The sequence below is a fragment of the Aedes aegypti genome, chromosome 1 (genome assembly GCF_002204515.2).
Source record: "Aedes aegypti strain LVP_AGWG chromosome 1, AaegL5.0 Primary Assembly, whole genome shotgun sequence".
Taxonomy (NCBI): domain Eukaryota; kingdom Metazoa; phylum Arthropoda; class Insecta; order Diptera; family Culicidae; genus Aedes; species Aedes aegypti.
The window spans coordinates 214,713,571-214,728,928 of NC_035107.1; the positions used below are offsets into that span (position 1 = coordinate 214,713,571).

Below are 15,358 nucleotides of genomic sequence, written 5' to 3' on the forward strand. Positions count from 1 at the left end.
TGTGATTTATTATGGTTTTGACAGACAAATTAATTGTATTACCATCATATCGACAGTAAACTACTAGTTTGTAGTCAAAAGCCCTTGAAAACCATAAATCTCGAAGGGGAAGCAGCTTTTTTTTTCCCAAAAGCACAATATGACTCTGAACAGCTCCGAACACGTTCGCGAATCACTTTTAGCTTTAGTTACTCGGGAGCCGACAAATGCGAGTAAACCAGCGCTCTGACGCTCGGGAGCGTTTGGTTTTGTTTTTGTTCCAGTTCAGAAGAAGTGTTCGCTACTTTCCATCAATGACGGGTGCAATGAACGGGATAAGAGATGGATGTGATTTTTCGAGCAAAGGATTATCTCGGTTTGGTAGATGACATTTAAATACCCACATCTTTGATATCCATATCATAACCATGTGTTGCTTTGAATTAAATAAGAGCGATAACCTTTGAGATTCCGGAATCGAAAGTCAATTGATAAAGTAAGATTTTTTTAGAAGCTGGAAGGCATCTCGTCCAGAATCTGGAAGCCTGCTTTTCCTGAAGCTGGAAGGTTTTTCTTCCTGAAGCTGATAGCCTTCTTTTCCAGAAGCTGGGAGGCTTTTCTTGTAGTAGCTGGAAAGATTCTCTTCCAGAACCTGGAAGGCTTCTCTTCCAGAAGCTGGAAGACTTTTCTTACAGAGGCTGGAACACTTCTCTTCCATAGTTTGGAACACTGCTGGAAGACTTCTCTTCCAGAAGCTGGAAGTCTTCTTTTCCAGAAGCAGAAAGGCTTCTACTCTAGAAGCTGGAAGGCTTGTATTCGAGAAGCTGGAAGGATTCTCTTCCAGTAGCTGGAAGGCTTCCCTTCCAAAAGTTGGAAGGCTTCTCTTCCAGAAGTTAGAAGGCTTCACTTCCAGCAGCTGGAAGCCTTCTCTTCCAGAAGCTGAACAATTCTCTTCCATAGTTTGGAACACTTGGAAGACTTCTCTTCCAGAAGTTAGAATACTTCTCTTCCAGAATCTGGAAGACTTCTTTTCCAGAAGCTAGATGATTTCTCTTCTAGAAGCTGAAAGACTTCTCTTCCAGAAGCTGGAAGGCTTCTGTTCGAGAAGCTGGAAGGCTTCTGTTCGAGAAGCTGGAAGGCATTTCTTCCAGAAGCCAGAAAGCTTCTCTTCCAGAATCTGGAAGTTTCCTCTTCCAGAAACTGGAATACTTCTGTTCCAGAAGCTGATAGCCATCTCTTCCAGAAGTTGGCAGGCTTTTCTCCCAGAATTTAGAAGACTTCTCTTTGAGAGGCTGGAACACATATTTTCCAGAAGTAAAGGCTTATCTTCCAGAAGCTGTAAGATTTCTCTTTTAGAATCTGGAAGGCTCTTCTCTTCCAGAAGCCGGAAGACTTCTTTTCCATAAGCTGGAAGGCTTCTCTTTTAGAAAATAAAATGCTTTTTTCCAGAAGCTGGAAGGCTTTTCTTTTAGAAGCTAGGAGGCTTCTCTTCCAGAAGCTGGAAGCCTTCTCTTTTAGAAGCTGGAAGTCTTCTCTTCCAGTAGCCAGATGGTTTCTCTTCCAGAAGCTGGAAGGCTTTTTTGCCAGAAGCTGGGAGCCTCTTCTTCCAGAAGCTGGAAGACTTCTTTTCCAGAAGCTGGAAGGTCTCTCTTTAAAAAGCTGGGAGCCTCCTCTTCCAGTAGCTGGGAGGCTTTATTGTCAGAAGCTGGGAAGCTCTTCTGCCAGAAGCTGTAAGACTTTTCTTCCAGAAGCTGGAATGTTCCTCTTTTAAAACCTGGGAGCCTTCTTTTCCAGTAGCTGGGAGGCTTTTGTTCCAGAAGTTGGGAGGTTCCTCTTGTAGAAGCTGGAAGACTTCTTTTACAGACGCTGGAAGACTTCTTTTACAGACGCTGGAAGGCTTCTCTTTTAGAAGCTGGAAGCCTTCTCTTCCAGTAGCCGGATGGCTTCTCTTCCAGAAGCTGGAAGGCTTCTCTTTCAGGAGCCGGAAGGTTTCTCTTCAAGAAGCTTGAAGGCTTTTTTGACAGAAGCTGTAAGGCTTATCTTCCAGAAGCTGGAAGACTTCTTTTCAAAAGATGGAAGCCTTCTCTTTCAGAAGCGGGGAGGCTTTTCTTCCAAAAGCTGGAAGACTTCTCTGCAAGAGGATGGAAAATTTCTCTTCAAGAAGTATGAAGACTTCTTTTCAGAATCTGGAAGACTTCTATTCCAGAATCTGAAAGGCTTCTCTTCCAGAACCTAGAAGACTTCTTTTCCAGAAGCTGGAAAGTTTCTCTTTTAGAAGCTGGGAGGCTTCTCTTCAAGAAGCTGGCAGACTTCTCTTCTAGAAGCTGGAAGACTTCTGTTCCAGAGGCTGGAAGGCTTCTCTTCCAGAATATGGAAGGCTTCTCTTACAGAAGCTGGAAGGCTTCTTTTCCAGAAGTTGGAAGCCTTCTCTTCCAAAAGCTGGAAGGCTTCTCTTCCAGAAGCTGGAAGACTTCTTTTCCAGATGCTGGAAGGCTTCTCTTCCAGAGGCTGGAAGGCTTCTTTTCCAGAAGTTGGAAGCCTTCTCTTCCAAAAGCTGGAAGGTTTCTCTTCCAGAAGCTGGAAGACTTCTTTTCCAGATGCTGGAACACTTCTCTTCCAGAATCTGAAAGAATTCGCTTCCTGAATATGGAAGGCTTCTTTTACAGAAGCTGGGAGATTTCTCTTCAAGAAGCTGGGAGGCTTCTCTTCCAGAAGCTGGAAGGCTTATCTTCCAGAATCTGGAAGGCTTTTTTGCCAGAATCTGGAAGGCTTGTCTTTTAACAGCTAGGAGCCTTCTCTTCCAAAAGCTAGGATGTTTTTTTCCAGAAGCTGGAATGCTCCTCTTCCAGAATCTGAAAGACTTCTCTTCCAGAAGCTGGAAAGCTTCTCTTTTAGAAGCTGGGAGATTTCTCTTCAAGAAGCTAGGAGGCTGCTCTTCCAGAAGCTGGAACACTTCTCTTCCAGAGGTTGGAACACTTCTCTTCCAGAATCTGAAAGACTTCGCTTCCAGAAGCTGGAAACCTTCCCTTTTAGAAGCTAGGAGATTTCTCTTCAAGAAGCTGGAAGGCTTCTCTTCCAGAAGCTGGAAGACTTCTCTTCCTCTTCCAGAAGCTGGAAGACTTCTCTTCCAGAAGCTGGGGGCTTATCTTCCAGAATCTGGAAGGCTTTTTTCCCAGAATCTGGAAGGCTTGTCTTTTAACAGCTAGGAGCCTTCTCTTCCAGAAGCTAGGATGCTTTTTTCCAGAAGCTGGAATGCTCCTCTTCCTGAATCTGAAAGACTTCGCTTCCAGAAGTTGTAAAGCTTCTCTTTTAGAAGCTGGGAGATTTCTCTTCAAGAAGCTAGGAGGCTTCTCTTCCAGAAGCTGGAAAACTTCTTTTACAGATGCTGGAAGGCTTCTCTTCCAAAGGCTGGAAGGCTTCTCTTCCAGATTATGGAAGGCTTCTCTTACAGAAGCTGGAAGGCTTCTCTTCCAGAAGCTGGAAGACTTCTCTTCCAGAGGCTGGAACACTTATCTTCCATAGGTTGGAACACTTCTCTTCCAGAATCTGAAAGACTTCGCTTCCAGAAGCTGGAAACCTTCCCTTTTAGAAGTTGGGAGATTTCTCTTCAAGAAGCTGGAAGGCTTCTCTTCCAGAAGCTGGAAGGCTTTTCTTACAGAAGCTGGAAGACTTCTCTTCCAGGAGCTGGGAGGCTTATCTTCCAGAATCTGGAAGGCTTCTTTCCCAAAATCTGGAAGGCTTGTCTTTTAAAAGCTGGGAGCCTTCTCTTCCAGAAGCTGGGAGGCTTTTTTCCAGAAGCTGGAATGCTCCTCTTCCAGAAGCTGGAAGACTTCCTTCCCAGAAGGTGGAAGCCTTGTCTTCCAGAAGCTAGGAGGCTTCCCTTCCAGAAGCTAGAAGGCTTCTCTTCCAGAATATGGAAGGCTGCTCTACCAGAAGCTGGAAGGCTTTTTTGCCAGAAGCTGGAAGACTTTTTTCCAGAAATTGGAAGACTTCTCTTCCAGAAGCTGGAAGGCTTCTCTACCAGAAGCTGGAAGATTTCTTTTCCAGAAGCTGGAAGGCTTCTCTTCCAGAAGCTGGAAGACTTCTGTTCCAGAGGCTGGAAGGCTTCTCTTCCAGAATATGGAAGGCTTCTCTTACAGAAGCTGGAAGGCTTCTTTTCCAGAAGTTGGAAGCCTTCTCTTCCAAAAGCTGGAAGGTTTCTCTTCCAGAAGCTGGAAGACTTCTTTTCCAGATGCTGGAACACTTCTCTTCCAGAATCTGAAAGAATTCGCTTCCTGAATATGGAAGGCTTCTTTTACAGAAGCTGGGAGATTTCTCTTCAAGAAGCTGGGAGGCTTCTCTTCCAGAAGCTGGAAGGCTTATCTTCCAGAATCTGGAAGGCTTTTTTGCCAGAATCTGGAAGGCTTGTCTTTTAACAGCTAGGAGCCTTCTCTTCCAAAAGCTAGGATGTTTTTTTCCAGAAGCTGGAATGCTCCTCTTCCAGAATCTGAAAGACTTCTCTTCCAGAAGCTGGAAAGCTTCTCTTTTAGAAGCTGGGAGATTTCTCTTCAAGAAGCTAGGAGGCTGCTCTTCCAGAAGCTGGAACACTTCTCTTCCAGAGGTTGGAACACTTCTCTTCCAGAATCTGAAAGACTTCGCTTCCAGAAGCTGGAAACCTTCCCTTTTAGAAGCTAGGAGATTTCTCTTCAAGAAGCTGGAAGGCTTCTCTTCCAGAAGCTGGAAGACTTCTCTTCCTCTTCCAGAAGCTGGAAGACTTCTCTTCCAGAAGCTGGGAGGCTTATCTTCCAGAATCTGGAAGGCTTTTTTCCCAGAATCTGGAAGGCTTGTCTTTTAACAGCTAGGAGCCTTCTCTTCCAGAAGCTAGGATGCTTTTTTCCAGAAGCTGGAATGCTCCTCTTCCTGAATCTGAAAGACTTCGCTTCCAGAAGTTGTAAAGCTTCTCTTTTAGAAGCTGGGAGATTTCTCTTCAAGAAGCTAGGAGGCTTCTCTTCCAGAAGCTGGAAAACTTCTTTTACAGATGCTGGAAGGCTTCTCTTCCAAAGGCTGGAAGGCTTCTCTTCCAGATTATGGAAGGCTTCTCTTACAGAAGCTGGAAGGCTTCTCTTCCAGAAGCTGGAAGACTTCTCTTCCAGAGGCTGGAACACTTATCTTCCATAGGTTGGAACACTTCTCTTCCAGAATCTGAAAGACTTCGCTTCCAGAAGCTGGAAACCTTCCCTTTTAGAAGTTGGGAGATTTCTCTTCAAGAAGCTGGAAGGCTTCTCTTCCAGAAGCTGGAAGGCTTTTCTTACAGAAGCTGGAAGACTTCTCTTCCAGGAGCTGGGAGGCTTATCTTCCAGAATCTGGAAGGCTTCTTTCCCAAAATCTGGAAGGCTTGTCTTTTAAAAGCTGGGAGCCTTCTCTTCCAGAAGCTGGGAGGCTTTTTTCCAGAAGCTGGAATGCTCCTCTTCCAGAAGCTGGAAGACTTCCTTCCCAGAAGGTGGAAGCCTTGTCTTCCAGAAGCTAGGAGGCTTCCCTTCCAGAAGCTAGAAGGCTTCTCTTCCAGAATATGGAAGGCTGCTCTACCAGAAGCTGGAAGGCTTTTTTGCCAGAAGCTGGAAGACTTTTTTCCAGAAATTGGAAGACTTCTCTTCCAGAAGCTGGAAGGCTTCTCTACCAGAAGCTGGAAGATTTCTTTTCCAGAAGCTGGAAGGCTTCTTTTTCAGAAGCTGGTAGGCTTCTCTTCCAGAAGCTGAAAGGCTTATCTTCCAGAAGCTGGAAGGCTTCTATTTCAGAAGGCTTCTATCCCAGAAGCTAGAAGACTTCTTATCCAGAATTTGCAGGGCTTCTCTTCTAGTAACTGAACGGCATAACCTGAAAAGCTACGGGAGGCCTTAGCAGAAGCCCATTCAAAAGCCTTCGTGAGAGATATAACTCAAGATTGCAAAGTTATCTCCACAGAAGTCTTCCAAAGAAATCGCAATAATTGTTTTCATACAAGTGTTCACAGAAGTCTCCACAAAATTTATAATGCAAATTTCCATTGAAATATCAAAGGATTTTTTCACAAAAGCCTTTACTGAAATGTTCAAAGAAATCTCCACAGAATTTCATTCTCTGCAATCTCCACAGAAATCTCCGTACAATTGTTCATAAAAATCTCTACAAAAGTAACAACATAAGTTTCCGCAGAAGCTGCTATGAAATGTGCACAGAAATCTTCACGGAAGGATCCTTATAAATATATACAGAGGCTCTCAAAAAGTGCAAAGATCATTTCCACTGAACATTCCAATATCTCTTCTGAATTATCAACAGAAGTCTCCGAAATATCAATTACTGTAATCTCTTCAATAGTCTGTATAGTTTTTTTTTACAGACGTCGCACCAGGAGACTTCGAAAAAGTCTTCAAAATTGTTTTCACAGCTATCTCCACATAACCCTCCAAATAAGTCTCCATAGAAGACTCCAGAAAAGTATCCATAGAAGTTTCCATACCAATCTCTACTAAATTTGCTTAAGAAGCTTCTATAGAAGTGTCAACTGCAACGCCCACAGAAGTTTCCAGAGAGATCTCCTTAGGAGGCTCTCCAGATGTCGCTGAGAAATCTCTAAAAATTTATTAATTTCCGTCTCCTCAGAAGTTTTCGTAGATTGGAGACAAAAAAAGGGCGCAGAAGTCTCTATGAAAATCTCCAATAAATTTTCTACTTCTGTGAATTTTCCACAAACCTCTTCAGAGGTATTCCTATGTAAGTGAAGTCAGCTTTTTTCACACATGCATTCACAGCAGTCTACACAGAATTCTCGATATAGGTCTTCACAAAAGCATTCATAGAAACCTGCACATAATTGTTTACAGAAGTTGATTTATTAAGCTGCGCAGAAGTTTACCCAGAATTCAGTCACTATGAAAATTGCGCAATGTCCAATTTTATTCGTAAAGCATGTAGTACACAGAATTTGTTTGATATTGGAGAAATTTTGATAGTCTATATAAATAAAAATGAAATTCTGTTTGTATGTCACGAAATGGCTTACGAACGGGTCAACGGATTTGAATGATTCTTTCTCAGTTTTGTTCGTCAAGGGTTCCGACGTGTTCGTGTGTACAAAAATCTCAGGATATTCGCCGGGAAAGTTGAAAAAACGAGCGCGAACAAAACTGTCATTTTATATGGGACGATCAAAAGCGTTTTTCAACAGCCTACTTGATGGCAAGATGAAATTTGCCGGGACCTGGGAGGGAGGCACCGATACTACACACGAAATTGCATACAATTGTTTTCCAAATTGCAAGATAACTCCAGTTTGCCAACGGCAATCAAGGCAGGCTCAGTGAAAATCGCTAGTTTTCATTTGTTGTGTATCTTCGATCTATCTGGACAAACATTGAAAAAGGGCCACAGTTTTCTATGCGTTTAATTTTCAGTTTTAATGAAAACAGTAAAAAGAGCCTCATTCCAATACGTTATATTCAATTAGAATAAACAGTGCTCTCGTGACGTTACTTTTGAATGTGCATGAATGGATTCTAATTTGATTTTTACTACTTTTGATAAAATGCAAAAATATGCTTAGGCTAATTACGCGCTTTTATCATTTTTGTCCATTGTTTAAGATCCGGGCTCACAGTGACAGTTCGTGACAGCAAAATCTCGGCTCACTGTGACGTAGAGAAATTTTGTATTGGTTTCTCCCTCCCAGGCCGGGACCACTAGTTTCCAATAAATAAGGAGTGTAAAACGAAAACGTAAAAGTTTTTCTTTCCTCGCATGTTAACTTAAGCTTGTTTTTATTATCTATCCTATTATAATTACATTCTTACTTCGAAAAACTAAACTCCGTTTCGAAATTGCTACCAATTCACAGAACCGGCCGGAATCGAAGCTGATGTCGGTCAAACTGTTACCGTATCGGTTTACGCTCTGGTTCCCATCAATCAGAGCGTAGTTCCGCTGCTCCTTTCTGCCGACTGATTGCTAATCCGTATACGGCTTCCACCGTATGTCCTCGCTCCAACCGACTGCGATGCGAACTCCAACCCTGACTGGCGCAAACAGTTGGAAAACAATTCCGCAAAGGAGTGCTCGCTGTCTGACGGTTGAACTGCAGAACTTTATCGTTTTCCTGTCAAATAAATTAATTATTCAAACAGGCACGCTCGCTATTCAGCCGTTTTCTGGGTCGAACTACATCTCCCCAAAAGGCCCCCCCCATTCCACGGGTTATGCGGTTGTAAATGCACATTAACACTCCCGATGTCAAGTTTCGTGGGTTCTAAATTTGGCCGGGAAAATGTGCAGCATTTTCCTGATGCCAACCTTCCGGTCCTGGTTCTGGTCCGGTTGTGCTGGTGTCACCAACTGTGCAGCGCTTTCGCACCGCTCCGGAAAGTGCATTTTCCTGTGTGCCTCTGTTTTCGCAAAGAGGATCATCTCCCTCGAGGGGCGCGAACGAGGGCAAAATGGGACTGCGACACAAAGTCGGTGCGGATACATCGCGCACAGTCCTGCATAGTGTTCGAAGCGACGAAAGTTGAACAGCGAGGTGTCAAGTAAAAGGGGAATTGCACAATGGTTCGAATCGACATTTTTGAAATTTTTGAAAATGTTATTATGAACAACTTTGCTATAGAACTCTTCCTTAGTAACAAACTTTTTCTGAAAGCTTTAAGTTTTCAACCTATTAGGTGGACCAAAAGAGCAGTTTTTTCTTGTCAATCTCTTTTGTTTCAAACTTTGTTAAACATTTCTAGATCACATTTTTTTTCAGAAAAAAAAACAGTTTTTCGTTTTTTCCTTAAATTTATTTCGTAAAACACCAGTTTAATACACCATATGAAATATTTCTACTAGTGCTAGACACAGACAGTGATTCCGTAGCTATTCGTGCATAATATACTTTCATAAACGAGCACTTTTATTTTCTTTTGACTTCCTCTAACGCTATTCGCACTGGATGGAAACTGTTAAGTATGACGAAACTGATCGTTAGTCAACGTAATCATTAGTTGTTTTCTGCACCGAAATGGTTTTGTGGACTCATTTCGTTTGACAACTTACATTTTATGCCATCCAATCGTATATTTTTTAAAATGCATGAACACATTTTGTCGAATGTACTAGTACTCTGAATGTTTATAATGTTTTCACGAAAGATTCATACATTACGTTCATACGGTCTAATGTTCGCTCTCGATACGAAATTACGAATTTTGATTACAAAATAAAGTTTATAATTTGGTTTTTAACAGTTTCGTAGTAAAAAATAACAATGAAAGTTCCCATAGTTCAAATGAACATTTTTGTTTCACGAATAAAATCCGTTGCCGGATTTATGAACAAAAAGTCAGGAAATCATCAATTTTATGGAGGGCTGACAATCGTCAGATTCGTCGCCGACTGGTGACGAAACAATAAAAGACTTCGTCATCCAGTATACAACTCCGGCAGGTCATCAACGAAAGATGCACGACTAACTTCAATCCATAATCGTCAACGAACAAATTTTTCTTCATTGCTTTTGCTCCCCTTTCACACAAAAGGAAGGCGTTTATTGTACCCAGCTCGATTTCTGGTAGGGATCAAGCATTCTGACGTTTGACTTGGGTCGTTTGACAGTAAATCTTTAAGATCGATTATCAAACTTATCGATCAGCTCTCAAACGACCAAAGTCAACACGGAAAAAAAAATCCGTTTCCGGATTAATGAACAAAAAGTCATGTATTCATAAAAAAATTTATTTCATGATATCATGACTAAAAGTCATGAAATCGTGACTATTATGCAACAATTCGTATGCTCAGGGCGTTACACAAATCCAACTGTCACTTTCTTCGCCTTAGTCAACGTGTCTCATGACGATCTGTGATGTTTTCTAGTGAATTTATAAAAATAGTTTTGTTTTTGAAAAAGTTTACATTCTTCAGAACCTTGCCATCATATCGTTGACATTCTTGGCGAAATTCTCGTGAGCTCCTACTTTGTTTCACGACACAATTAATATGCCGGAGCTGTTGGATGTTCCATAATGTACTTACTTCATCCTGACTATGCAGAACCGGGCAATGTTTGGCTTCGAGTGAAGATTTTGCTTGACAAGCTCGTTCGGAAGTGATGCATTCTCCACATCCAATAACAGAGCAGCTCACAAAAGGCCTTCGGCAGCCGGATGTTCCAGTTCCACTTTCCACATTCGCAGATTCGTTTGCATCACTCATGCAATCCACCAGCCCAGAGACGATTTGCCAATTCAATTGATGCTCGAAACAACATTTTGCGTATAAACCTAACCTCCAAATGTTTGCGCTCTTGCTTAAGATTTTTACACTCGTTAGGTTGACATTTGTGGAATGTTTTCACAGTTTATTACAAATCTACCGGCACAAAAGTAGTAACAATTATAATCTTAATATTATTTGTTTACCAATGGCAAATATAAACTGGGATTTTTATTGACATTTAATGTTTCGTTTTCATGAAATGAGTTCATGATTCAGGGATCCTGATTCATGATTTCATGACTCAACTTGCCACTTTTCAGCACTAAAATTGGAATCATAAATGACAGGCATCTAAATACATGAAAAGCGCTTATGTTTTCATGACCTGTATTCATGATATCAGATACTGATTCATGATTTCATGACCAAAATTGCCACTTTTCGTATCAAAAATAGGAATCATATATGACAGATGACTAAATCCATGAATAGTGCTCATGTTTCCATGAATTTTATTCATGGTTCCAGCATACATGCTTCATGATTTGAGGATTTCAACTGACATTTTTCTTCGCTAAAAATTGAAAACGTAACGTACAGCCGGCCTTACGGTAAAATGCTTCAAATGATTTCATGACTTTTGGTCATGGTGTATTTTCCGTATTTTCATAACATGAAAACACATTTTCCTCCCGAAATCATGACTCTTTCTCCTGTTTAAGAGTGCCGAATTTTTACCCGTGAACCGTTAAATCGTTTGATCCCTACCAGAAAGTGAGCTTGTGCATGGCCACCATTAGCGCTCGTAAAAAGCTGGATAATCGCTTGTTATGCACTAAACGACGAATACCACCACATAATTGCTTATATTGGCAAGTGAACCCTCTCTCCTCATGATTCTACAATGGCTCTGTTGGTAAGCGCGTAAGTTGACATTTCAGAGATCGTTTGTTCGATTCCAGACATGTTTTGTTTTTCATTAAAAGGCTCATAATCTGTCGATGACACGATTCATATTTTTAGTCGGCTCAGAGCTCCCGAACGAACAGTCACCCATAACGAAGGAAGCTTCTTTGTTCGGCATGAGCCTATGTGTCGGATCACTGCGGCAAATAGTCATCCAACGCTGGTTGTGAGACGAAGACGATTCTTCTTTTAGTTTCATCGTCGACTTTTTCCATTTGACGGCGGCGACAACGATTGTCTACCTTGATTTTATGTTTTATTAATTTCAAGACAACGAGTCATGAAACAATAGCCAGGGAGGTAGTCCAATATGTCAGATTTACCATTCCGCCATTTTGAAATGCCAAGTGACAGTCAGCAAGTTTGTTTTGTTCACTACACTACATAGAAACAACGTCCCATATAAATAACTTATTCGGCATAGTTCGCTTATCAAGCACATAGCTTGACTAGTTTTCGGTTTAATTTCACTAAATCTCTTCATAATTCACGGATTATCAGGCGCAAAATACGTATTGAATGTTCCTTTAGACTCGTAGGGTACGCATCACCGACGATTCTTCACCAGCTTTCAGGCTCGTGATAACACTTAACAGTCCATCCTTTACCTTTCTGTATTTTGGAAGATATCGTTCTCCATGAAATCGTCTTCTTCTGCGATTCAAAACACCCGAATACTACATTAACGCCGAAAATTTGATTCACTGTTATCGTTTTTGTTGGAGTAAACATTCCCTAACAACCCCATAGAAACGCTGAAACACTATGGACCAGTGCACGAGTTCACTAATTTGAGCGGTGCCGAATTCACTCGTTAGCATGGTCACATAAATAACACGGCACCGCTCAAACGTCAAAAAGTTACTGCTTAGATCGGTAAACCTGTCATTACAAAAACTTTGATCATAACTATGGATCAATGCACGAGTTCACTAATTTGACGTTTGAGCGGTGCTGAATTCACTCGTTGCCATGGTCATGTAAAAAACACGGCACCGCTAAAACGTCAAATAGTGAACCCGTGCATAGGTCCATTATTCAAGAACTTGTATGTTCAGGGCGTTACCCAAATCTAACCGTACTGTTTTTTATCTTAGCCAACGAGTCTTTTGCGAACGGTTGTGTTTTCCAATGACATTAAAAAAGTTTTGTTTGTGAAAAAGGGTAAATTAGATAAATACTAGACCATGCTTTCATCATATCAATGGCATTTTTGGTGGCATTTTCGAGAGTTTTTACAATGTTTCACGACCCAATTTAATTTGCCGGTGCTGTTAGGTGTTTTAAATTGTAATAGCAAGCTTTTATCCTAACTTTGCAGTATACAGGGCAATGATTGGAGTTATGCGAAGATTACTTGACAATCTCGTCGGCGATTTTTAGTATTCGAATGTGATGCATTCCCCACACAAGCCTCCGACAGCCGGATGTTTCAGTTACCCTTTCCATATTCGCAGATCCGCTGGAGACAGTTGCCAATACAATCCACCAGCATTTTAATAGCCAGCCGAGGGACGATCTGTCAATTCTGTTGATGTTTGAAATAGCATTTACAAACCAAAGTACCGGATGTTTGCGTTCCTGCTAGAGATATGGTACTCGTTAGGCCAACTTTTAATTTCACGGTTTACTACACAAAAGCTGGATCGATTTCAATTTTTATGATATTCGTTTACCTGGCAAGTATAAACTGAGATCTTCATTTACGTATATTGTTTGTTATCATTAAATGAGTTCTTTTCATAAAGATCTGCTTCATGATTTCATTACTTGCATCACTAAAACCGCAATTATAAATGGCAGGTGTGTGAAATCATGCACGGTGCTTATGTTTTCATGAACTGTATTAATGATTACGAATAGCAACTTTTCATATCAAAACTAGAAATGATAAATGACAGATAGCCGTAGCGGTAAACGCGCAGCTATTCAGCAAAACCAAGCTGAGGGTCGTGGGTTCGAATCCCACCGGTCGAGGATCTTTTCGGGTTGGAAATTTTCTCGACTTCCCAGGGCATACAATGGGTGATATGAATAAAAAACTTTGAACTTTACTACATGTAGCATCTACTCAAAAACAAAATCCACAAAGTTTACTACACTTTTGGAATGAATAAAAAACTTTTCCAACATGTAGTACTTACTACTTTCGAACATGAGCAGTGACTGAAGCTGCACGTTAAGAAATTTCCATTCAGAGTGCAGAGTGATTCTGCACGTAAAGAACAATCTATTCAGAGTGACGCTTAAAATTAATACAATCATGCATATGAAGAAAATGCATGGAATCTAATCGATTACGCGACAATTTGCACAAATCATGAAGGTGCTGTTATTTGACAAGATTTGTAGTATAATTTTGCGATTAGTCTGGTATTCTCTCTATGTCTATGATTTTATGATGATGGTACATCAAAGAATTTTCTGGGTGGTTTTCGGCCTTCGCCAACGCCGATGATTTTTTAAATACTAGCTTAACATTTATGAAGAGATCTTGAGATTACAGCTATCAAATTTGGAACCACATATTTTCTAGCACCAGTACTGAGATTCTGGTGAAATTTCGGTAGAATTTTGATGCTCTCCGTGTGTTTTCTTAACAGTGTTTTCTTCTAAGTGTTTCTGTGATATTCTCGTTATTTTGGTGGGGTTTCTGATAGTATCCTTGGAATGTCTAGAACTTAGAATGTAGAGATTTTTATGAGAATTGTAGTGATTCCATTGGTAGTCGTTAGAATTCAATGAGGATCTCCCCTAAAACACCAGGGTTCCGTTTGAAATTATTAAAATTCTTAACGATTCCACAAAAAAAAAACAATTGAAATCTATAAAATATTTACCGACATTCAAAACGTTTATATTAAAGCTTTACTTTAAAATTCCAGCGGAACTGGAGATCAACGGAATCTTAAAGGTTTTTACAATAATTACAAAAAATGATTTTCGGAATTACAAATATTCACACAATAATTCGCAGGAATCCCACCGCAATCTCATAGATTCTTATAGAAATACCGTCTCAAAGATACCCACTGAATTCCAAGAGATTAATATTTGGAATCCCATTCCCACCCCAATTCTAGAGTTTTTACCAGATTCCTAATATTTCCGCAATATTCCTAGAATGGTATTAAAATTTTCAGAATTATCATAAAAAATCCGACATCCCTATCGGAATCTCAAAGTTCCTACAGGAATTCCGGAATTCAAAAGGAAATTTGAGATGTTAGAATTTACACGTAAAATTCAGAATTACTTTATCAATATCTGAATTCCTACCGACATCCTAAAATTCCTAGAAAATAACATAATTATCGTAATGCCAGAATTCACACGGATATTACAAATTGCTACTGCCGGTAATCTTATCGGAATCTCAGAATTGGCGGAGCGAAAGTTTTCGTAACCTCAGAATTCCTTTGCAAAACTCAAAATACCTTCCAATATATCAAAACTCATATCGTTTTCCCATGATTTTTACTCAAAAGTAAATTATTCCATTCAATTCCGCAAACTCAAAGCATGTGTAGCAACCTCTGAAGCTAACTACCAGTAGCTTTGTAGTAAATGCTACCTTTATTCATAGCAATGCGTTGTTTGTAGTATGTTCGAAAGGTGTAGAAAGGAAAATGACACAAACATGTTCCACTCGTGTTCCACATATAGCGTTTACTACCGAGAATGTAGTAAACTCAACTTTACTACATTTTATTCATACGGCCCAATATCTACCTGCCACACGATATACACATGCAAAAATGGTCATTGGCATAGTAAGCTCTCAGTTAATAATTGTGGAATTGCTCATAAGAACACTAAGCTGAGAAGCAGGCTCTGTCCCAGTGAGGACGTAATGCCAGCTCCCAGTCTTCTTGTTATTGTGGTCTTCGTTTTACTCAGTTTGTCATTTAAGCAATCAGCGAATAAAGAATCTATACATTATGCTCACTTTGTGGAAAAAACCAGGAAGGGTAGGCGAGGAAGGGCTGACATCTGAAACAGGTAGTTGAACAATTGACTTCTGATTGGTTGGAGAAACAGTGTTACCAAGAATTATTCTAATACGGTTGCACCTGTTCCATGTGTGCTCTATACTTTTTTCTCTCTTTTCTACAATTTCGTCCACACTTATGGCAGCACGGTTAGTTTTAGTTTCAGCATCTTGCGGGCCAGGTATTAATGACTTCTGATTGGTTGGAGGAAAAAT

The 15,358-nt window shown here is 40.6% G+C and overlaps 1 protein-coding gene across 2 annotated transcripts in view; it reads left to right on the forward strand.

The window, feature by feature from the left end:
• The window catches only part of LOC5577062, a 338,285-nt gene that overhangs the window by 28,764 nt on the left and 294,163 nt on the right, over positions 1-15,358 (forward strand). The gene's annotated exons all lie outside the window — the stretch shown is intronic.